This window comes from Triticum urartu, chromosome 2 (assembly GCF_003073215.2).
Source record: "Triticum urartu cultivar G1812 chromosome 2, Tu2.1, whole genome shotgun sequence".
NCBI classification, from domain to species: domain Eukaryota; kingdom Viridiplantae; phylum Streptophyta; class Magnoliopsida; order Poales; family Poaceae; genus Triticum; species Triticum urartu.
Window position 1 is genome coordinate 561,046,438 of NC_053023.1, and position 23,913 is coordinate 561,070,350.

The following is a 23,913-nucleotide window of genomic DNA, read 5'->3' on the forward strand; positions in this document are numbered from 1 at the left end:
AAAACATACATCAAGTGAATCACGTGGTATCCCATTGTCACCATAGATACGCACGGCAAGACATACATCAAGTGTTCTCAAATCTTTAAAGACTCAATCCATTAAGATAACTTCAAAGGGGAAACTCAATTCATTACAAGAGAGTAGAGGGGGAACATCATAAGATCCAACTATAATAGCAAAGCTCGTGATACATCAAGATCGTATCACCTCAAGAACACGAGAGAGAGAGATCAAACACATAGCTACTGGTACATACCCTCAGCCCCGAGGTAGAACTACTCCCTCCTCGTCATGGAGAGCACCGGGATGATGAAGATAGCCACCGGAGAGGGAATGGGATTCCCCCTCCGGCAGGGTGCCGGAATGGGTCTAGATTGGCTTTTGGTGGCTACGGAGGCTTCTGGCGGCGGAACTCCCGATCTATTGTGCTCCCGGATGTTTTTAGGGTATATGGAGATATATAGGCGGAAGAAGTACGTCAGGGGGGCCACGAGGGGCCCACGAGGGTGGAGGGCGCGCCCTAGGGGGGTGGGCACGCCCCCTACCTCGTGGACTCCTCGTAGCTTCCCTTACATGCACTTCAAGTGTTCTGGGCTTCTTTCCTTCCAAAAATGAGTTCCATGAAGTTTTAGGTTAATTGGACTCCGTTTGATTTTCCTTTTCTTCGAAACCCTAAAACAAGGAAAAACAGAAACTGGCACTGGGCTCTGGGTTAATAGGTTAGTCCGAAAAATGATATAAAAGTGTATAATAAAGCCCATAAACATCCAAAACAGTAGATAATATAGCATGGAGCAATCAAAAATTATAGATACGTTGGAGACGTATCAGCATCCCCAAGCTTAATTCCTGCTCGTCCTCGAGTAGGTAAATGATAAAAACAGAATTTTTGATGTGGAGTGCTACTTGGCATAATTTCAATGTAATTCTTCTTAATTGTGGCATGAATATTCAGATCCATGAGATTCAAGACAAAAGTTCAATATTGACATAAAAACAATAATACTTCAAGCATACTAACTAAGCAATTATGTCTTCTCAAAATAACATGGGCAAAGAAAGTTATCCCTACAAAATCATATAGTCTCGCTATGCTCCATCTTCACCACACAAAATATTTAAATCATGCACAACCTCGATGAGAAGCCAAGCAATTGTTTCATACTTTTGATGTTCTCAAACTTTTTCAATCTTCACGCAATACATGAGCGTGAGCCATGGACATAGCACTATAGGTGGAATAGAATGGTGGTTGTGGAGAAGACAAAAAGGAGAAGATAGTCTCACATCAACTAGGCGTATCAACGGGCTATGGAGATGCCCATCAATAGATATCAATGTGAGTGAGTAGGGATTGCCATGCAACGGATGCACTAGAGCTATAAGTATATAAAAGCTCAAAAAGAAACTAAGTGGGTGTGCATCCAACTTGCTTTCTCATGAAGACCTAGGGCAATTTGAGGAAGCCCATCATTGGAATATACAAGCCAAGTTCTATAATGAAAAATTCCCACTAGTATATGAAAGTGATAACATGAGAGACTCTCTACTATGAAGATCATGGTGCTACTTTGAAGCACAAGTGTGGTAAAAGGATAGTAACATTATCCCTTCTCTCTTTTTCTCTCATTTTTTACTTTTCCTTTTTCTTTTTTATTTTATTTGGGCCTTTTCTCTTTTTTATGGCCTCTTTTCTTTCTTCTTTTTTTAATTTTTTGTCCGGAGTCTCATCCCGACTTGTGGGGGAATCATAGTCTCCATCATCCTTTCCTCACTGGGACAATGCTCTAATAATGATGATCATCACACTTTTATTTTTCTTACAACTCAACAATTACAACTCGATACTTAGAACAAAATATGACTCTATATGAATGCCTCCGGCGGTGTACCGGGATATGCAATGACTCATGAGTGACAAGTATGAAAGAATTATGAATAGTGGCTTTGCCAGAAATACTATGTCAACTACATGATCATGCTAAGCAATATGACAATGATGGAGTGTGTCATAATAAATGGAACAATGGTAAGTTGCATGGCAATATATCTCGGAATGGCTATGGAAATGCCATAATAGGTAGGTATGGTGGCTGTTTTGAGGAAGGTATATGGTGGGTGTATGATACCGGCGAAAGGTGCGCGGTATTAGAGAGGCTAGCAAAGGTGGAAGGGTGAGAGTGCGTATAATCCATGGACTCAACATTAGTCGTAAAGAACTCATATACTTATTGCAAAATTCTACAAGTTATCAAAGCAAAGTATTACGCGCATGCTCCTAGGGGGATAGATTGGTGGGAAAAGACCATCGCTCGTCCCCGACCGCCACTCATAAGGAAGACAATCAATAAATAAATCATGCTCTGACTTCATCACATAACGGTTCACCATACGTGCATGCTACGAGAATCACAAACTTCAACACAAGTATTTCTCAAATTTATAACCACTCAACTAGCATGACTCTAATATCACCATCTCCATATCTCAAAACAATTATCAAGTATCAAACTTCTCATTGTATTCAACACACTCATAAGAGAATTTTATTATTCTTGAATACCTAGCATATTAGGATTTTAAGAAAATTACCATGCTATTTAAGACTCTCAAAATAATCTAAGTGAAGCATGAGAGTTCATCTATTTCTTCAAAATAAAACTACCACCATGCTCTAAAAGATATAAGTGAAGCACTAGAGCAAATGACAAACTACTCTGAAAGATTTAAGTGAAGATCAATGAGTAGTCGAATAATTATGCAACTACGTGAAGACTCTCTAACATTTAATAATATCAGATCTTGGTATTTTATTCAAACAGCAAGCAAAACTAAATAAAATAAAATGACGCTCCAAGCAAAACACACATCATGTGGCAAATAAAAATATAGCTCCAAGTAAAGTTACCGTTGAACGAAGACGAAAGAGGGGATGCCTTCCGGGGCATCCCCAAGCTTAGGCTCTTGGCTATCCTCGAATATTACCTTGGGGTGCCTTGGGAATCCCAAATCTTAGGCTCTTGCCACTCCTTGTTCCATAGTCCATCGAATCCTTACCCAAAACTTGAAAACTTCACAACAAAAAACTTAACAGAAAACTCGTAAGCTCCGTTAGTATAAGAAAATAAATCACCACTTCAAGGTACTGTAATGAACTCATTCTTTATTTATATCGGTGTTAAACCTACCGTATTCCAACTTCTCTATGGTTTATATTTACTAGCCATAGATTCATCAAAATAAGTAAACAACACATGAAAAAACAGAATCTGTCAAAAACCGAACAGTCTGTAGTAATTTGGATCAAACGTATACTTCTGGAACTCATAAAATTCTAAAATAAATTTCTGGACCCGAGGAATTTATCTATTAATCATCTGCAAAAATAATTAACTAAATATCACTCTCCAAAAAAATGGCAGCAATTCTCGTGAGCGCTAAAGTTTCTGTTTTTTACAGCATGATCACAAAGACTTCCCCCAAGTCTTCCCAAAGGTTCTACTTGGCACAAACACTAATTAAAAGCATAAAACCACATCTAAACAGAGGCTATATGAATTATTTATTACTAATCAGGAGCAAAAAGCAAGGAACGAAAATAAAATTGGGTTGCCTCCCAACAAGCGCTATCGTTTGACGCCCCTAGCTTGGCATGATGATTTCAATGATGCTCATATAAAAGATAAGAATTGAAACATAAAGAGAGAATCATGAAGAATATGACTAGCACATTTAAGCCTAACCCACTTCCTATGCATAGGTATTTTGTGAGAAAACAACTCGTGGGAACAAGAATCAACTTGCAAAGGAAGGTAAGACAAGCATAACTTCAAAACTTTAAGAACATGGAGAGGAAACATGATATTATTGCAATTTGTACAAGCATATGTTCCTCCCTCATAATAATTTTCAGTAGCATCATGAATGAATTCAACAATATAGCCAGCACCTAAAGCATTCTTTTCATGATCTACAAGCATAGAAAATTTACTACTCTCCACATAAGCAAGATTCTTCTCATTCGGAATAGTGGGAGCAAACTCAACAAAATAATTATCATGTGAGGCATAATCCAATTGAAAACTAAAATCATGATGACAAGTTTCATGGGTACCATTATTATTTATAGCATACAAGTCATCACAATAATCATCATAGATAGCGACTTTGTTCTCATAATCAATTGGAACCTCTTCCGGAATAGTGGATTCATCACAAAATAAAGTCATGACCTCTCCAAATCCACTTTCATCAATATACTCATCATAAATAGGAGGCATGCTTTCATCATAATAAATTTGCTCATCAAAACTAGGGGGACAAAAAGTATCATCTTCATCAAACATAGCATCCCTAAGCTCGTGGCTTTGCATATCATTAGCATCATGGATATTCAAGGAATTCTGTAACGCCCCGAGACCGATGTGCCAGGTGTCCTCCAGTTATTCACGATTGTTGCCTTGTCATTGCTTGCGTGTCATGCGTTGCATATCATGTCATCATGTGCATTTCATTTGCATACATGTTCATCTCATGCATCCGAGCATTTTCCCCGTTGTCCGTTTTGCAATCTGGCGCTCCTATGTCATCCGGTGTCCCCTTTTACCCGTTTTTGTGTGTGGGTGTTAAAGTTTTCGGATTGGACCGGGATTTTTCATGCAGCCTTGGTTTACTACCGGTAGACCGCCTGTCAAGTTTCGTTCCATTTGGACTTCGTTTGATACTCCAACGGTTAACCGAGGGACCAAAAAAACCTCGTGCGTGTTGCAGCCCAACAACCTTCGCATTTGTCCCAAAACCCATCTAAACCTCCTCCATCATCTCGGTCGTTCGATCACGATCGCATGGCCGAAAACCGCACCTCATTTGGACTCTCCTAGCTCCCTCTACCTATAAATATGTGTTTCCCTCCGAAATTTCCGCGCAGATCAAACCCTGGCCCCGCTCCTTGCGCCGCCGGACAAAAGCTCCCCACCGCGCCGGACATGTCCAACCGCCACGTCCCTTCAGCCAATCAGAGCGCGACACGTCTCCCCGCCGCCACTCCAGGCCAACCACCATCCGCCACCTGTCGCCGCCATTCACCACCGCCGCCGCGCCTCACTCGCCGGCCCGCCAGGGCCCGCGTGGGGCCCTCCGGGCCCGAGCCCCCGCGCCACCAGCCTCCACTGGATCCGCGCCGCCCGCCGAGGCACCCCGCCGCCGCCAGGCGCTCGCCGGCCACCGCGGCAGCTGCCGGAGCTTCGCCTGTGCTCGCCGCCGGCCACCACCCCGCCGTGTGCCACGCCCGAGGTCGCCGCCCGTCGTCCTCCTCCGCCGCGCCGCTCCGCCCGGACACCGACGAGTTTGCTCCGGGCTCCCTCCTTCCCCAACTCCGGTGAAGCCCTCCGGTGATCCTCTAAATCCGCATGCGCCAGATCCAGATCCAGATCGGGTCAAACTCTAGGTTGACCCCGTTTTCTGCCTAAGTCCCCAACTTTTTGGGCATTTTCATTGCATCATAACTCATCGTCCATGGCTTCGTTTTGAGCGTATAGCATATCAAAATATTCGTCTCGACGAGTACATCATTTCATCCCACTGCATCATTTTCATTTGAGCTCATCTTGACGCCCGAAATGCTGTTGGAAGAGGGATATGTGAGGAATTTGTCCGATCTGTTTCAGCAAATAGCTATTTGTCATTTTTGCCATGATTAATGTGTGCATGCTATGACCCTGAGCTCTACATGTGTTTTATTATATGCCATGCCATCTTTACAGAGGTGCTTGCCATGTATTTTTGTGATATTTGTGGTGGATAGCACAAGCTTGCAAAGTAGCGTATTCGGTTATGCTGATTTCAGGGACTTAGAATTTCACAAAGTCCTTGTCCTGATTTTGTTATTATGCCATATGTTCATGTTGTTTCCTAGTGATCAGTGCCTCTTTTGAGGATGATCAGTAAGGATGATTTGTTAACATTGTGGTGCTCTATCCATCCATGTCTTTGTTTGCATTTATGGAGGACCCTAGCTTGAGTCAATCAAGCTCTACTTTTGCTATATCGTGAATCCTGGCAGATTGTTGACGTGATTAGCGATTTTGCCGAGGATGTTGCTATTGATCCGTGCATGCTATGTTGTTGTTCTTGCCATGTCTAGCTTCTATGCCATGTCTTCTTGATGGCTGTATGCTTAGTTTGCCATTCCATGCTCTGTAGTGAGTGCTTCGAGCTCGTAAACATGCCTACTCGTTAATTGATTTGCATGCTCCAGTTTTTCACTAAGTCTGAATCTGTTTATGTTTTTGCCATGTTCACATGCTTGCAATTGTATTTTCTGATCCCTTTTGGCTCAAGGTCACTAAGGGACTTTTGTTAAGTGCTTTGAGTAGCTTCATGCCATGCCTTGATTTGCCATGTTAAGTTCCTGTAGCTTGTAGTTTTCATGCTCTAAAGTGTGCTTCCTGATGATAAATTCTAGACTTGTGTTAATTTCACTGTCTGAAACCTGTTATCATTTGCACTTTTGCCATGCTTGTTTGAACCTGTTAATGGATGAATTAGCCATAGATCAGTGTTCATCTTTTGTCAAGCTTCATGAGTGGATCCCTGTCATGTATTTTTTTGTCATTTTTGACTGTTGTAGCTTATTTATCTTGATGCATTTAGTTGGTCACTAGCTGTTTATCGCAGACCGGTGCCATATTTGTTTTGCTTGCCATTTCCAAACCGTGCATCCAATTCCAGTGATCTTTATATTGATTTCAACCGAAATCACCAATCACCTCACCTTTCCAGTGGCACTCTTGGATTTCCAAGTTGAGGCCAGGTTCAATCATTCCTTTCCAAATCATGCATATGCATCACATACCGCATTCCGCATATCATACCATGTTCGTGTGTTGGTTGTTTACTATGTTCTGTGCTTCTTTCCGGTGTTGCTTCTTCGGGTTGGTTCCGTAACGTCGCATTTGTGAGGACCCGTTCGACTATGTCCGTTTGTCTTCTTCATGGACTCATTCTTCTTCCTTGCGAGATCTCAGGCAAGATGACCATACCCTCGAAATCACTTCTATCTTTGCTTGCTAGTTGCTCGCTCTTTTGCTATGCCTATGCTGCGATACCTACCACTTGCTTATCATGCCTCCCATATTGTTAAGCCAAGCCTCTAACCCACCTTGTCATAGCAAACCATTGTTTGGCTATGTTACCGCTTTGCTCAGCCCCTCTTATAGCGTTGTTAGTTGCAGGTGAAGATTGGAGCTTGTTCCATGTTGGAACATGGATATTTTTTTGGGATATCACAATATCTCTTCTTTAAATAATGCATCTATATACTTGGTAAAGGGTGGAAGGCTCGGCCTTATGCCTGGTGTTTTGTTCCACTCTTGCCGCCCTAGTTCCCGGATTTTGCGTTCCTTACGCGGTTGGGTTATAATGGGAACCCCCTGACAGTTCGCCTTGAATAAAACTCCTCCAGGGATGCCCAATATTAGTTTTACCATTCACCACCTAGCCTTTTCTTTTCCCTTGGGAGTCGCGCTCCTGAGGGTCATCATTATTTTAACCCCCCGGGCCAGTGCTCCTCTGAGTGTTGGTCCAAACTAGAGCCCTGTGCAGCGCCCCCTTGGGGTTTGGTTTTAGTTGTATGGAGGGCTCATCTGAGTGTGTCCTGAGAACGAGATATGTGCAGCTCCTATCAGGATTTGTCGGCACATTCGGGCGGTGTTGCTGGACTTGTTTTACCATTGTCAAAATGTCTTGTAACCTGGATGCTGAGTCTGATCGGAATGTCTTGGGAGAAGGAATATCCTTCGTTGACCGTGAGAGCTTGTGATGGGCTAAGTTGGGACACCCCTACAGGGATTTAAACTTTCGAAAGTCATGCCCGCGGTTATGGGCAGATGGGAATTTGTTAATGTCCGGTTGTAGAAAACCTGAAGTTGATCTTAATTAAAATACATCAACCGCGTGTGTAACCGTGATGGTCTCTTCTGGGCGGAGTCCGGGAAGTGAACACGGTGTTGGAGTTATGTTTGACGTAGGTTGTTCTAGGATCACTTCTTGATCTTAGTTTCTCGACCGTGCTTTGCCTTCTCTTCTCGCTCTCATTTGCGTATGTTAGCTACCATATATGCTAGTCGCTTGCTGCAGCTCCTCATCATACCTTTACCTTACCCATAAGCTTAAATAGTCTTGATCGCGAGGGTGCGAGATTGCTGAGTCCCCGTGACTCACAGATACTTCCAAAACCAGCTTGCAGGTGCCGTTGAACCGAGCAGGTGACGCAACCAAGCTCAAGGAGGAGCTCGATGAAGATCTTGTCCTTTGTGTTGTTTCGTTCTAGTTGATCAGTAGTGGAGCCCAGTTGGGGTCGATCGGGGATCTGTGTAGCATTTGTGGTAGTCTTCTTTTATTTTGGTTCCGTAGTCGGACCTTGATTGTATCTGGTTGATGTAATGCTTTATTCATGTAATTGTGTGAAGTGGCGATTGTAAGCCAACTATGTATCTCTTTCCCTTATGTATTACATGGGTTGTGTCAAGATTACCTCACTTGCGACATTGCTTTCAATGCGGTTATGCCTCTAAGTTGTGTTTCGACACGTGGGAGATATAGCCGCATCGAGGGCATTACAAGTTGGTATCAGAGCCTTCCCCGACCTTAGGAGCCCCCTTCTTGATCGAATCGCTGGCGTTATTGAGTCTAGAAATGTTTTGAGTCATTTAGGATTATATATATCGGAGAGTTAGGACTTATTTTTACTCTTCAGTCCCTTCGTCGCTCTGGTAAGGCATCCTGACGTAGAGTTTTGACTCTTCTCTTCTCAAATTTCACTTAAAAAATTTAGGATCACGCGGGTATCTTGGAATCGTTCCGATGGTTTTGTGACGAGAACATTGTTCTTGGTGCCTCCTGTCATTTAGGGGTTGTGGCAGTGTCCCGGGGAGTTGAGCTCCAAGGTGTTGTCGTCACAATTTTATCATTGCAGTTCTGGAATACCTGAGATTAGTTTCGCCGACATCGAAAATCTCCTTTATGCAGTTGTTGGTGAGATAACCTCGACACCACCCAGTACTGGGGCAGGAGTTCGGGAGTATTGCCATAACTCGTATAACGAATGCTTTTAGAAGGTTGAGGTAAATGATTTCCGAAGGTTTCTTGGTTATGTGTTGAAGGATGGATACAGCTGGATGTAGGATTTGCTAGTTTTGGGTGAGATATTATGCTTCCCCTGTATCCCCAACACCTGATTGCATAACTGGGAGAATTTCGGGAGTTTATAAGTGGGAATTCAAGTAGCTCTTAGGATATCTTACCGACGGATGTATGATATGAAATTGGGGTTCGACGTCTAGTGGTCCGCCTATCCACGGTTGGTTTTACAGTGGTCTCGTTGTGTCTTAAAGAGTCCTTGGCTATGCCGACTCGGGGACGCTTCGTATGTCATGTGCACTGCCTTGTACATGATGGTTCTGTACGATCGAGCCCGTGTAGGCCCCACCACGAAAACTTCGGATGAAATCTCTATCATATGTTTGTTCCGGCTTATTTTGCAAGCCAATCCTTCGTTTTGTTTTGAGTTGTGGTATTCGAGTTGCTTCGAAGTCAAGTGTTGATTCCATCCTTTCCCAACCGGTGTTCTCTACTCCGATGAGAATACTAATCCTTCTTGATCATCGAGATTGTCTTGTAAATCCTTTTCAACCGGTGTGTTTTCTCTTCAAGTGGATCCGATCATTGCAACATCCGCAAGATCAAGTATCACTTCTTCTCTATGGTGTTTGTTTCATCCATCCTCAAGTTGCCTTTGTTTTTCCCCCCCCCCCCCCCCTTTCTTCAAGGAATCCGATGTTTTAATCAAGTATCCTTTATATTCTTGTGAAGTCTCTCCATTCTTTTCCTTCTTGTTCTTATCCGGTGATTCTCATGAAGATTCTAACGGAGCCTCAAGTTTATAATTCTTTGTTCTTTTATGTTCCTCGGTGTGTTCAATGCAATGTTTCGATGGTGATCACATCCTTTTTCCTTGTTTCAAATGCTTTTCTTATGACGGTGCACCTCATTATCATTCCACTTCTCACTATTTATTGTTCCGGAGTGTTCAAGATATCTCGAAGATTCATGTTTCCACTCTACATTCGTTCAAGCTCTTTCGAGGATGTTATCTCATTCTAGCCATTTAAATCTTACCGGTGCATTCTCTCTTTTAAATCGTTCTACGGTGTTTTCTTTTCAGTGGGCCCTAACCCACAGGTCTTTCCCAGGATCTTACCCGTCTCTTCTTATTTTCCCGGAGCTTCTCAATTTCTTTTCAAAGTTTGACGTAAGAATGAGTTATCATCAGCCAAATGCTTTTCTCCAAGATCGGTTAAATTCTTTCATCGTTGGCTCAATCTCTTCGCTTTTGATTCTTCCGAAGCGTCTAAATAATTATTGGTGGTCTTTCTCGTCGCCATTCTCAACATTTGAAGACCGAAGAAGACTTTTCCTCCATATCTATCCGTTCTCTCAGAGATTCGTGGTTCTAGTTCGAGGCCTTCCTCTCATAATTGTTTTCGATCATCAAATTCTTTTCACCCATCCGGAGAAATTCAGGAGTGTTTTCAATTTGATTCTCCGGAGGTCATCAATTCAGGGTTATTCATTCCAGCTTTCAGCTCTCGTTCTCCAAATCTTACAAGTGCATCACTCAAGTATTCTCTTATCAGCTCATGATCTCTTCGTTCATTTGTATCTAAATCCCCTCAAGTATCTTCTTTTGTTCTCTTATTCTTACCGGTGCTTCTTTATCTTTCTTCGTTCATTTCCAATTCTTACGGTGGCTATTCATGATTTTTCTTCCTTGCTATCATATCTATTTATTCGTCGTCAATCCTAAGGGTGATTAGTTCAAGAGTTCTCTTCCTTGGTTATCATATCAATTCATTCGTTGTTTCGATTCCACCGGTGTTTCGTTGAAGACCTTCTCAAGTTGGCGCGATATCTATCTTAATCCTTTCTTCGAGAATTAGTAGTATGTCAAATCCATTGTTTGTCATCAATTTAAATTGGTGAAGGATAAGCATAATGTAATTCTTATTCTTGTTTCATCAAGTGAACTCAATTCCCTATTCCGGAGGCTCATCAAATTCTTGATCTCAATTGTTTCATCTTCTATTTTCCCGGAGTTCCTACCTCTCGCAATTATATCACCACGGAGATCCATCTAAATCATTGCAAGGATTCACCTTGTGTTTTCAACTTCTCTTTCTTTTCATTTGATCATTCTTTTACCGGAGTTCTTCATGGAGGCTCTACATGGTGGTTCATCAAGGATTCAATTTCTTCTTGAAGTGTTTCATCAAGTTTCTTTTTAAGAGGAGCTCAAGAATTCTTTATCTTGCAATCCGGAGTGCAATTCTCTCTTCCATATCATTGGAGGTGGTATTATGTCATTCTTGATAATTTGAGTTCATGTTTCATGATTCACAGGTTGTTAAGAATGGGGTATTGTAAATCAATCAATCTCTTCATTGGAGTTATCTTGGGTTATATTTCACCTAAAGCCTTCCCTAAGGATTTTTCTATTATGGTGCTCTCAAATAATCCAAGTTCTTCTTTTATCCTCCCGGTGAAATAAGTTTCTCGTCTCCTTGTTCTTATCAATCCAATTCTTTTTCCCGTCAGTGGCAGGTTGTCACCTCGTAATTTGAGATGTTTTCCATAAGCCCACAACAAGCTTTCTCTTTTCGTTGTTGGTTTTCCAACAACTCCGTTCGACTCTTCTCCTAAAGATGCTTTTCAAGCTCTTTTGAGGTAGAAGATGTTGTTTTCTCCTCCGTTCTTTTGATTCCATTCTTACTTTTGTTCTGGAGGCATTGTGATGTTGCTATCTTCAACCCATCATCTTGTTTGTCAAGATCATGTTCAGTTCCTTCCATTTTCAGTCGAAGTGCTGCCCAAATTATACCATTCTTTTCCCTCTCTATCTTGGTTTAACCAGAGCGTTGTGTCCTCTGCTCAAGTCCTTTTCATCCTATCAAGTCTGCATCCCTTCTCAACCGAAGTGCTACCCGAATCGGTTCTTTCTTTTCCTCTTTCTTAACGGAGTGTTTTCAACTTTGTTCTTCTCTGTTGTTTTATTTCTTCCAATTTGTTCAACCTTCTCAAGGTTCTTTGGTCTCACTCGTTTGTCAAAGAAGCAACTTAGTTTTACCTCTTCTCTTTCTTTTCCGTTGTCCCTCCGGTGCCATTCTAGATCTCGGGACGAGATCCTCTCGTAGTGCTGGAGTGTTGTAACGCCCCGAGACCGATGTGCCAGGTGTCCTCCAGTTATTCGCTGTTGTTGCCTTGTCATTGCTTGTGTGTCATGCATTGCATATCATGTCATCATGTGCATTTCATTTGCATACATGTTTGTCTCATGCATTTGAGCATTTTCCCCGTTGTCCGTTTTGCAATCCGGCGCTCCTATGTCATCCGGTGTCCCCTTTTACCCCTTTTCGTGTGCGGGTGTTAAACGTTTTCGGATTGGACCGAGATTTGTCATGCGGCCTTGGTTTACTACCGGTAGACCGCTTGTCAAGTTTCGTGCCATTTGGACTTCGTTTGATACTCCAACGGTTAACCGAGGGACCAAAAAGACCTCCTGCATGTTGCAGCCCAACACCCTTCCAATTTGTCCCAAAACCCACCTAAACCTCTTCCATCATCTCGGTCGTTCGATCACGATCGCGTGGCCGAAAACCGCACCTCATTTGGACTCTCCTAGCTCCCTCTACCTATAAATATGTGTCTCCCTCCGAAATTTCCGCCGGACAAAAGCTCCCCACCGCGCCGGACATGTCCAGCCGCCACGTCCCTTCAGCCAATCAGAGCGCGACACGTCGCCCCGCCGCCGCTCCAGGCCAACCACCATCCACCACCTGTCACCGCCATTCACCACCGCCGCCGCGCCTCACCCGCCGGCCCGCCAGGGCCCGCGTGGGGCCCTCCGGGCCTGAGCCCCCGCGCCACCAGCCTCCGCTGGCTCTGCGCCGCCCGCCGAGGCACCCCGCCACCGCCGGCACATGCTCCACCGCCGCTGCCAGGCGCTCGCCGTCCACCGCGACAGCTGTCGAAGCTCCGCCTGTGCTCGCTGCCGGCCACCACCCGTCGTGTGCCGCGCCCGAGGTCGCCGCCCGTCGTCCTCCTCTGCCGCGCCGCTCCGCCCGGACGCCGGCGAGTTTGCTCCGGGCTCCCTCCTTCCCCAACTCCGGCGAAGCCCTCCGGTGATCCTCGAAATCCGCACGCGCCAGATCCAGATCCAGATCGGGTCAAACCCTAGGTTGAACCCGTTTTCTGCCTAAGTCCCCAACTTTTTGGGCATTTTCATCGCATCATAACTCATCATCCATGGCTCCATTTTGAGCGTGTAGCATATCAAAATGTTCGTCTCGACGAGTACATCATTTCATCCTATTGCATCATTTTCATTTGAGCTCATCTTGAAGCCCGAAATGCTGTTGGAAGAGGGCTATGTGAGGAATTTGTCCGATCTGTTTCAGCAAATAGCTATTTGTCATTTTTGCCATGATTAATGTGTGCATGCTATGACCCTGAGCTCTACATGTGTTTTATTATATGCCATGCCATCTTTACAGAGGTGCTTGCCATGTATTTTTGTGATATTTGTGGTGACTAGCATAAGCTTGCAAAGTAGCATACTCGGTTATGCTGATTTCAGGGACTTAGAATTTCACTAAGTCCTTGTCCTGATTTTGTTATTATGCCATATGTTCATGTTGTTTCCTAGTGATCCGTGCCTCTTTTGAGGATGATCAGTAAGTATGATTTGTTAACATTGTGGTGCTCTATCCATCCATGTCTTTTTTTGCATTTATGGAGCACCCTATCTTGAGTTAATCAAGCTCTACTTTTGCTATATCGTGAATCCTGGCAGATTGTTGACGTGATTAGCGATTTTGCCGAGGATGTTACTATTGATCCGTGCATGCTATGTTGTTGTTCTTGCCATGTCTAGCTTCTATGCCATGTCTTCTTGATGGGTGCATGCTTAGTTTGTCATTCCATGCTCTGTAGTGAGTGCTTTGAGCTCGTAAACATGCCTACTCATTAACTGATTTGCATGCTCCAGTTTTTCACTAAGTCTGAATCTGTTTATGTTTTTGCCATGTTCACATGCTTGCAATTATATTTTCTGATCCCTTTTGGCTCAAGGTCACTAAGGGACTTTTATTAAGTGCTTTGAGTAGTTTCATGCCATGCCATGCCTTGCTTTGCCATGTTAAGTTCCTGTAGCTTGTAGGTTTCATGCTCTAAAGTGTGCTTCCTGATGATAAATTCCAGACTTGTGTTAATTTCACAAGTCTGAAACATGTTATCATTTGCACTTTTGCCAGGCTTGTTTGAACCTGTTAATGGATGAATTAGCCATAGATCAGTGTTCATCTTTTGTCAAGCTTCATGAGTGGATCCCTGCCATTTATTTTTGTTGTCATTTTTGACTGCTGTAGCTTATTTATCTTGATGCATTTAGTTGGTCACTTTCTATTTATCGCAGACCGGTGCCATATTTGTTTTGCTTGCCATTTCCAAACCGTGCATCCGATTCCGGTGATCTTTATATCGATTTCGACCGAAATCACCTCACCTTTCCAGTGGCACTCTTGGATTTCCAAGTTGAGGCCAGGTTCAACCATTCCTTTCCAAATCATGCATATGCATCACATACCGCATTCCGCATATCATACCATGTTCGTGTGTTGGTTGTTTACTATGTTGTGTGCTTCTTTCCGGTGTTGCTTCTTCAGGTTGGTTCCGTAACGTCGCGTTTGTGAGGACCCGTTCGACTACGTCCGTTTGTCTTCTTCATGGACTCGTTCTTCTTCCTTGCGAGATCTCAGGCAAGATGACCATACCCTCGAAATCACTTCTATCTTTGCTTGCTAGTTGCTCGCTCTATTGCTATGCCTATGCTGTGATACCTACCACTTGCTTATCATGCCTCCCATATTGTTAAGCCAAGCGTCTAACCCACCTTGTCCTAGCAAACCGTTGTTTGTCTATGTTACCGCTTTGCTCAGCCCCTCTTATAGCGTTGTTAGTTGCAGGTGAAGATTAGAGCTTGTTCCATGATGGAACATGGATATTTTGTTGGGATATCACAATATCTCGTATTTAAATAATGCATCTATATACTTGGTAAAGTGTGGAAGGCTCGGCCTTATGCCTGGTTTTTTCTTCCACTCTTGCCGCCCTAGTTTCCGTCATATCGGTGTTATGTTCCCGGATTTTGCGCTCCTTACGCAGTTGGGTTATAATGGGAACCCCTTGACAGTTCGCCTTGAATAAAACTCCTCCAGTAATGCCCAACATTGGTTTTACCATTCGCCACCTAGCCTTTTCTTTTCCCTTGGGAGTCGCGCTCCTGAGGGTCATCATTATTTTACCCCTCGGGCTAGTGCTCCTCTGAGTGTTGGTCCAAACTAGAGCCCTGTGCAGCGCCCCCTCAGGGAAACTCGAGGTTTGGTTTTAGTTGTATGGAGAGCTCATCTATGTGTGCCCTGAGAACGAGATATGTGCATCTCCTATCAGGATTTGTCGGCACATTCGGGCGGTGTTGCTGGACTTGTTTTACCATTGTCGAAATGTCTTGTAACCTGGATGCCGAGTCTGATCAGAATGTCTTGGGAGAAGGAATATCCTTCGTTGGCCGTGAGATCTTGTGATGGGATAAGTTGGGACACCCCTGCGGGGATTTGAACTTTCGAAAGCCGTGCCCACGGTTATGGGCAGATGGGAATTTGTTAATGTCCGGTTGTAGAAAACCTGAAGTTGATCTTAATTAAAATACATCAACTGCGTGTGTAACCGTGATGGTCTCTTCTCGGCGGAGTTCGGGAAGTGAACACGGTGTTGGAGTTATGTTTGACGTAAGTTGTTCTAGGATCACTTCTTGATCTTAGTTTCTCGACTGTGCTTTCCCTTCTCTTCTCGCTCTCATTTGCGTATGTTAGCCACCATATATGCTAGTCACTTGCTGCAGCTCCTCATCATACCTTTACCTTACCCATAAGCTTAAATAGTCTTGATCGCGAGGGTGCGAGATTGCTGAGTCCCTGTGACTCACAGATACTTCCAAAACCAGCTTGCAGGTGCCGTTGAAACGAGCAGGTGACGCAACCAAGCTCAAGGAGGAGTTCGATGAAGATCTTGTCCTTTGTGTTGTTTCGTTCTAGTTGATCAGCAGTGGAGCCCAGTTGGTGTCGATCGGGGATCTGTGTAGCATTTGCGGTAGTCTTCTTTTATTTTGGTTCCGTAGTCGGACCTTGACTGTATCTGGTTGATGTAATGCTTTATTCATGTAATTGTGTGAAGTGGAGATTGTAAGCCAACTATGTATCTCTTTCCCTTATGTATTACATGGGTTGTGTGAAGATTACCTCACTTGCGACATTGCTTTCAATGCGGTTATGCCTCTAAGTTGTGTTTCGACACGTGGGAGATATAGCCGCATCGAGGGCGTTACAAATTCATACTAACAACATTGCAATCATGCTCATCATTCAAATATTTAGTGCCAAACATTTTATAGATTTCTTCTTCTAGCACTTGAGCGCAATTATCCTTTCCATCATACTCACGAAAGATATTAAAAAGTTGAAGCGTATGAGACAAACTCAATTGCATTTTTATAGTTTTCTTTTATAAACTAAACTAGTGATTAAACAAGAAACTAAAAGACTCGATTACAAGATCTAAAGATATACCTTCAAGCACTCACCTCTCCAGCAACGGCGCCAGAAAAGAGCTTGATGTCTACTACACAACCTTCTTCTTGTAGACGTTGTTGGGCCTCCAAGTGCAGAGGTTTGTAGGACAGTAGCAAATTTCCCTCAAGTGGATGACCTAAGGTTTATCAATCCGTAGGAGGCGTAGGATGAAGATGGTCTCTCTCAAGCAACCCTGCAACCAAATAACAAAGAGTCTCTTGTGTCCCCAGCACACCCAATACAATGGTAAATTGTATAGGTGCACTAGTTCGGCGAAGAGATGGTGATACAAGTGCAATATGGATAGTAGATAAAGGTTTTTGTAATCTGAAATTATAAAAACAGCAAGGTAACTAATGATAAAAGTGAGCGTAAACGGTATTGCAATGCGTTGAAACAAGGCCTAGGGTTCATACTTTCGGTAGTGCAAGTTCCCTCAACAATAATAACATAATTGGATTATATAACTATGCCTCAACATGCAACAAAGAGTCACTCCAAAGTCACTAATAGCGGAGAACAAACGAAGAGATTATGGTAGGGTACGAAACCACCTCAAAGTTATTCTTTCCAATCAATCCGTTGGGCTATTCCTATAAGTGTCACAAACAGCCCTAGAGTTCGTACTAGAATAACACCTTAAGACACAAATCAACCAAAACCCTAATGTCACCTAGATACTCCAATGTCACCTCAAGTATCAGTGGGTATGATTATACGATATGCATCACACAATCTCAGGTTCATCTATTCAACCAACACATAGAACCTCAAAGAGTGCCCCAAAGTTCCTACCGGAGAATCACGACGAAAACGTGTGCCAACCCCTATGCATAGGTTCATGGGCGGAACCCGCAAGTTGATCACCAAAACATACATCAAGTGAATCACGCGGTATCCCATTGTCACCACAGGTACGCACGGCAAGACATACATCAAGTGTTCTCAAATCTTTAAAAACTCAATCCGATAAGATAACTTCAAAGGGGAAACTCAATTCACTCCAAGAGAGTAGAGGGGGGAGAAAACATCATAAGATCCAACTATAATAGCAAAGCTCGCGATACATCAAGATCGTATCACCTCAAGAACACGAGAGAGAGAGAGAGAGATCAAACACATAGCTACTGGTACATACCCTCAGCCCCGAGGGAGAACTACTCCCTCCTCGTCATGGAGAGCACTGGGATGATGAATATAGCCACCGGAGAGGGATTCCCCCTCCGTCAACGTGCCGGAACGGGTCTAGATTGGCTTTCGGTGGCTACGGAGGCTTCTGGCGGCGGAACTCCCGATCTATTGTGCTCCTGGAGGTTTTTAGGGTATATGGAGAAATATAGGCGGAAGAAGTACGTCAGGGGGGCCACGAGGGGCCCACGAGGGTGGAGGGCGCGCCCTAGGGGGGTGGGCGCGCCCCCTACCTCGTGGCCTCCTCGAAGCTTCCCTTACGTGCACTTCAAGTCTTCTGGGCTTCTTTCCTTCCAAAAAAGAGTTTCGTGAAGTTTCAGGTCAATTGGACTCTGTTTGATTTTCCTTTTCTTCGAAACCCTAAAACAAGGTAAAAACGGAAACTGGCACTGGACTCTGGGTTAATAGGTTAGTCCCAAAAATGATATAAAAGTGTATAATAAAGCCCATAAACATCCAAAACAGTAGATAATATAGCATGGAGCGATCAAAAATTATAGATATGTTGAAGACGTATCAGCCACCTGTGTGTGAAGCACATCTTTAGAACCAGTCTCATGAACGCGGTCATGTAATGTCGGTCCGGGCCGCTTTATCCAACAATACCGCCGAATCAAAGACGTTGGTGGTAAGCAATATGACAATTATTGCCCACAACTCTTTGTGTTCTACTCGTGCATATAACATCTACCCATAGACATGGCTCGGATGCCACTGTTGGGGAATGCAGTATTTCAAAAAAATTCCTACGATCACGCAAGATCTATCTATGAGATGCATAGCAAAGAGATGGGGAGAGTGTGTCCACGTACCCTCATAGCACGAAAGCGGAAGCATTTAGTAACGCGGTTGATGTAGTCGAACGTCTTCACGATCCAAGTGATCCTAGCACTGAACGTACGACACCTCCGTGTTCAGCACACATTCAGCACGATGGCATCCCTCAAGCTCTTGATCGAGTTGAGGACGAGGGAGAGTTCTGTCAGCATGATGGTGTGCCGACAGTGATGATGAAGTTACCGGCGCAGGGCTTCACCTAAGCACTACGACGATATGACTGAGGTGTTGAACTGTGGAGGGGGGCACCGCACACGGCTAAAAGATTGTTTGTTGTGCTATTGGGGTGCCCACTGGCCACGTATATAAAGGAGGGAGGGAGAGGGGAGGCCGGCTAGGTTGGGCGCGCCAGGGGGGAGTCCTACTTGGACTCCTAGTCCAAGTAGGATTCGCCCCCTTTCCCTTTCTTCCACCGGAGGGAAATGAAGGAGGGGAGAAGTAGAAGGAAGGAGGGGGCCGCGCCCCACCCCTAGTCCAATTCGCTTTGGGCAGGGGGGAGGCGCGCGCCACCTCGTGGCCCTTCTTCCCTCTCTCCACTAAAGCCCACTAAGGCCCATTAACTTCCCCGAGGGGTTCCGGTAACCTCCCGGTACTCTGAAAAAATGCTCGAACGTCTCGGAACCATTCCGATGTCCAAATGCAACCTTCCAATATATGAATCTTTAAATCTCGACCATTTCGAGACTCCTCGTCATGTCCTTGATCTCATCCGGGACTCCAAACAAACTTCGGTCATCAAATCCCATAACTCATAATACAAATTGTCATCGAACGTTAAGCGTGCGGACCCTACGGGTTCGAGAACTATGTAAACATGACCGAGACACATCTCCGGGGAATAACCAATAGCGGAAACTGGATGCTCGTATTGGCTCCTACATATTCTACGAAGATCTTTATCGGTTAAACCGCATAACAACATACGTCATTCCCTTTGTCATCGGTATGTTACTTGCCCGAGATTCGATCGTCGGTATCATCATACCTAGTTCAATCTCGTTACCGTCAAGTCTCTTTAGTCATTCCATAATGCATCATCCTATAACTAACTCATTAGTCACATTGCTTGCAAGGCTCATAGTGATGTGCATTACCGAGAGGGCCCAGAGATACCTCTCGGATTCATGGAGTGACAAATCCTAATCTCGATCTATGCCAACTCAACAAACACCATCGGAGACACCTGTAGAGCAACTTTACAATCACCCAGTTACGTTGTGACATTTGATAGCACACAATGTGTTCCTCCAGTATTCGGGAGTTGCATAATCTCACAGGTAGAGGAACATGTATAAGTCATGAAGAAAGCAATAGCAATAAAACTAAACTATCATTATGCTAAGCTAACAGATGGGTCTTGTCCATCACATCATTCTCTAATGATGTGATCCCGTTCATCAAATGACAACACATGTCTATGGTCAGGAAACTTAACCATCTTTAATTAATGAGCTAGTCAAGTAGAGGCATACTAGGGACACTTTGTTTGTCTATGTATTCACACATGTACTAAGTTTCTGGTTAATACAATTCTAGCATGAATAATAAACATTTATCATGCTATAAGGAAATATAAATAACAACTTTATTATTGCCTCTAGGGCATATTTACTTCAGCATGCACGTATGGTGAACTGTTATGTGATGAAGTCGAAGCATGATTAATTTATTGATTGTCTTCCTTATGAGTGGCGATCGTGGACGAGCGAGGGTCTTTTCCTACCAATCTTGAAGCAAATATGCCCTAGAGGCAATAATAAAGTTGTTATTTATATTTCCTTATATCATGATAAATGTTTATTATTCATGCTAGAATTGTATTAACTGGAAACTTAGTACATGTGTGGATATGTAGACAAATAGAGTGTCCCTAGTAAGCCTCTACTTGACTAGCTCGTTAATCAAAAGATGGTTAAATTTCCTAGCCATGGACATATGTTGTCATTTGATGAACGGGATCACATCATTAGAGGATGATGTGATGGAGAAGACCCATCCGTTAGCTTAGCACTATGATCATTTAGTTTATTGCTATTGCTTTATTCATGACTTATACATGTTCCTATGACTATGAGATTATGCAACTCCCGAATATCGGAGGAACACTTAGTGTGCTATCAAACGTCACAACGTAACTGGGTGATTATAAAGATGCTCTACAGGTGTCTCCGATGGTGTTTGTTGAGTTGGTATAGATAGAGATTAGGATTTGTCACTCCATGTATCAGAGAGGTATCTCTGGGCCCTCTCGGTAATGCACATCACTATGAGCCTTGCAAGCAATGTGACTAATGAGTTAGTCATGGGATGATGCATTACGGAAAAGTAAAGAGACTTGCCGGTAACAAGATTGAACTAGGTATGATGGTACCAATGATCGAATCTCGGGCAAGTAACATACCGATGATAAAGGGAACAACGTATGTTGTTATGTGGTTTGACCGATAAAGATCTTCATAGAATATGTAGGAGCCAATATGAGCATCCAGATTCTGCTATTGGTTATTGACCAGAGATGTGTCTCGGTCATGTCTACATAGTTCTCGAACCCGTAGGGTCTGCACGCTTAACGTTTGATTACGATTTGTATTATGATTTTATGTGATTTGACGACCGAAGGCTGTTTGGAGTCCCGGATGAGATCACAGACATGACAAGGAGTCTCGAAATGGTCAACACATAAAGATTGATATATTGGACCATATTATTCGGACACCGGAAGTGTTCCGGATAGTTTCAGGTAAAAACAGAGTGCTGGAGGGGTTACGGGAACCACCCGGGGGAACTAATGGGACACCATGAGCCTTGTTGGAGAGAGAGGAGGGAAGCCAGGGCAGGCTGTGCCCCCCTTGCAGTCCGAATTGGACAAGGGAAGGGGGGCAGCGCCCCCCTTTCCTATCCCTCTCCCTCTCCTTCCTTCCCCCTCTCTTCCTTGTGGAGGAATCCTACTAGGATTGGTAATCCTAGTAGGACCCCCTCTCCTTGGGCGCGCCCCTAGGGCCGGCCGGCCTCCCCCTCCCTCCTTTATATACGGGGGTAAGAGGGCACCCTAGAACACACACATTGATATTTTAGCCGTGCGCGGTGCCCCCCTCCACAGTTACACACCTCGGTCATATCGTCGTAGTGCTTAGGCAAAGCGCTGCGCCGGTAACTTCCTCATCACCGTCACCACGCCGCCGTGCCGACGGAACTCTCCCTCGGCCTCAGCTGGATCAAGAGTATGAGGGACGTCACCGAGCTGAACGTGTGCTGATCGCGGAGGTGCCGTACGTTCGGTACTTGGATCGGTTGGATCGCGAAGACGTTCGACTACATCAACCGTGTTACTAGACGCTTTCGCTTTCGGTCTTCGATGGTACGTAGACACACTCTCCCCACTCGTTGCTATGCTTCTCCTACATAGATCTTGCGTGATCGTAGGCAATTTTTTTGAAATACTGCGTTCCCCAATAGTGGCATCCGAGCCAGGTCTATGTGTAGATGTTATATGCACGAGTAGAACACAATGAGTTGTGGGCGATAATAGTCATACTGCTTACCAGAATGTCTTACTTTGATTCAGCGGTATTGTTGGATGAAGCGGTCCAGACCGACATTACATGACCGCGTTCATGAGACTGGTTCTACTGACGTGCTTCGCACACAGGTGGCTAGTGGGTGTCTGTTTCTCCAACTTTAGTTGAATCGAGTTTGACTACGCCCAGTCCTTGTTGAGGGTCAAAATAACACACTTGACGAAAAATCATTGTGGTTTTGATGCGTAGGTAAGAACGGTTCTCGCTAGAAGCCCGTAGCAGCCACGTAAAACTTGCAACAACAAAGTAGAGGACGTCTAACTTGTTTTTGCAGGGCTTGCTGCAATGTGATATGGTCAAGACGTGATGATATATAAATTGTTGCAGGGCTATACTTTATCACTAAGCGGTAGCGATAGTCGTAGTAGCAATAGTTGGCGAGACGACAACGATGCTTCGATGGAGATCAAGGTGTCAAGCCGGTGACGATGGTGATCATGACGGTGCTTTTAAGATGGAGATCAAAGGCACAAGATGATGATGGCCATATCATATCACTTGTTTTGATTGCATGTGATGTTTACCCTTTATGCATCTTATTTTTCTTAGTACGATGGTAGCATTATAGGATGATCTCTCACTAAATTTCAAGGTATAAGTGTTCTCCCTAAGTATGCACTATTGCTACAGTTCGTCGTGCCGAGGCACCACGTGATGATCGGGTGTGATAAGCTCTACGTTCACATACAATGGGTGCAAGCCAGTTTTGCACATGCAGAATACTCGGGTTAAACTTGACGAGCCTAGCATATGCAGATTTGGCCTCGGAACACTGAGACCGAAAGGTCGAGCATGAATCATATAGTAGATATGCTCAACATAGTGATGTTCACCATTGAAATCTACTCCATCTCACGTGATGATCGGACATGGTTTAGTTGATATGGATCACGTGATCACTTAGATGATTAGAGGGATGTCTATCTAAGTGGGAGTTCTTAAGTAATATGATTAACTGAACTCTAATTTATCATGAACTTAGTACCTGATAGTATTTTGCATGTCTATGTTGTTGTAGATCAATGGCCCGTGCTACTGTTCCTTTGAATTTTAATGCGTTCCTAGAGAAAGCTAAGTTGAAAGATGATGGTAGCAACTACATGGACTGGGTATGTAACTTGAGGATTATCCTCATTGCTGCACAGAAAAATTACGTCCTGGAAGCACCGCTAGGTGTACCACCCACGCCAACAACTACAGACATTGTGAATGCCTGGCAGACGCGTGTTGATGACTACTTGATAGTTCAGTGTGCCATGCTTTACGGCTTAGAACTGGGACTTCAATGGTGTTTTGAACATCATAGAGCATATGAGATGTTCTAGGAGTTGAAGCAAATATTTCAAGCAAATGCCCGGATTGAGAGATATGAAGTCTCCAATAAGTTCTACAGCTGCAAGATGGAGGAGAATAGTTCTGTTAGTGAACATATACTCAGAATGTCTGGGTACCACAACCACTTGACTCAACTGGGAGTTAACCTTCCTGATGATAGTGTCATTGGCCGAGTTCTTCAATCACTGCCACCAAGCTGCAAAAGCTTCGTGATGAACTATAATATGCAAGGG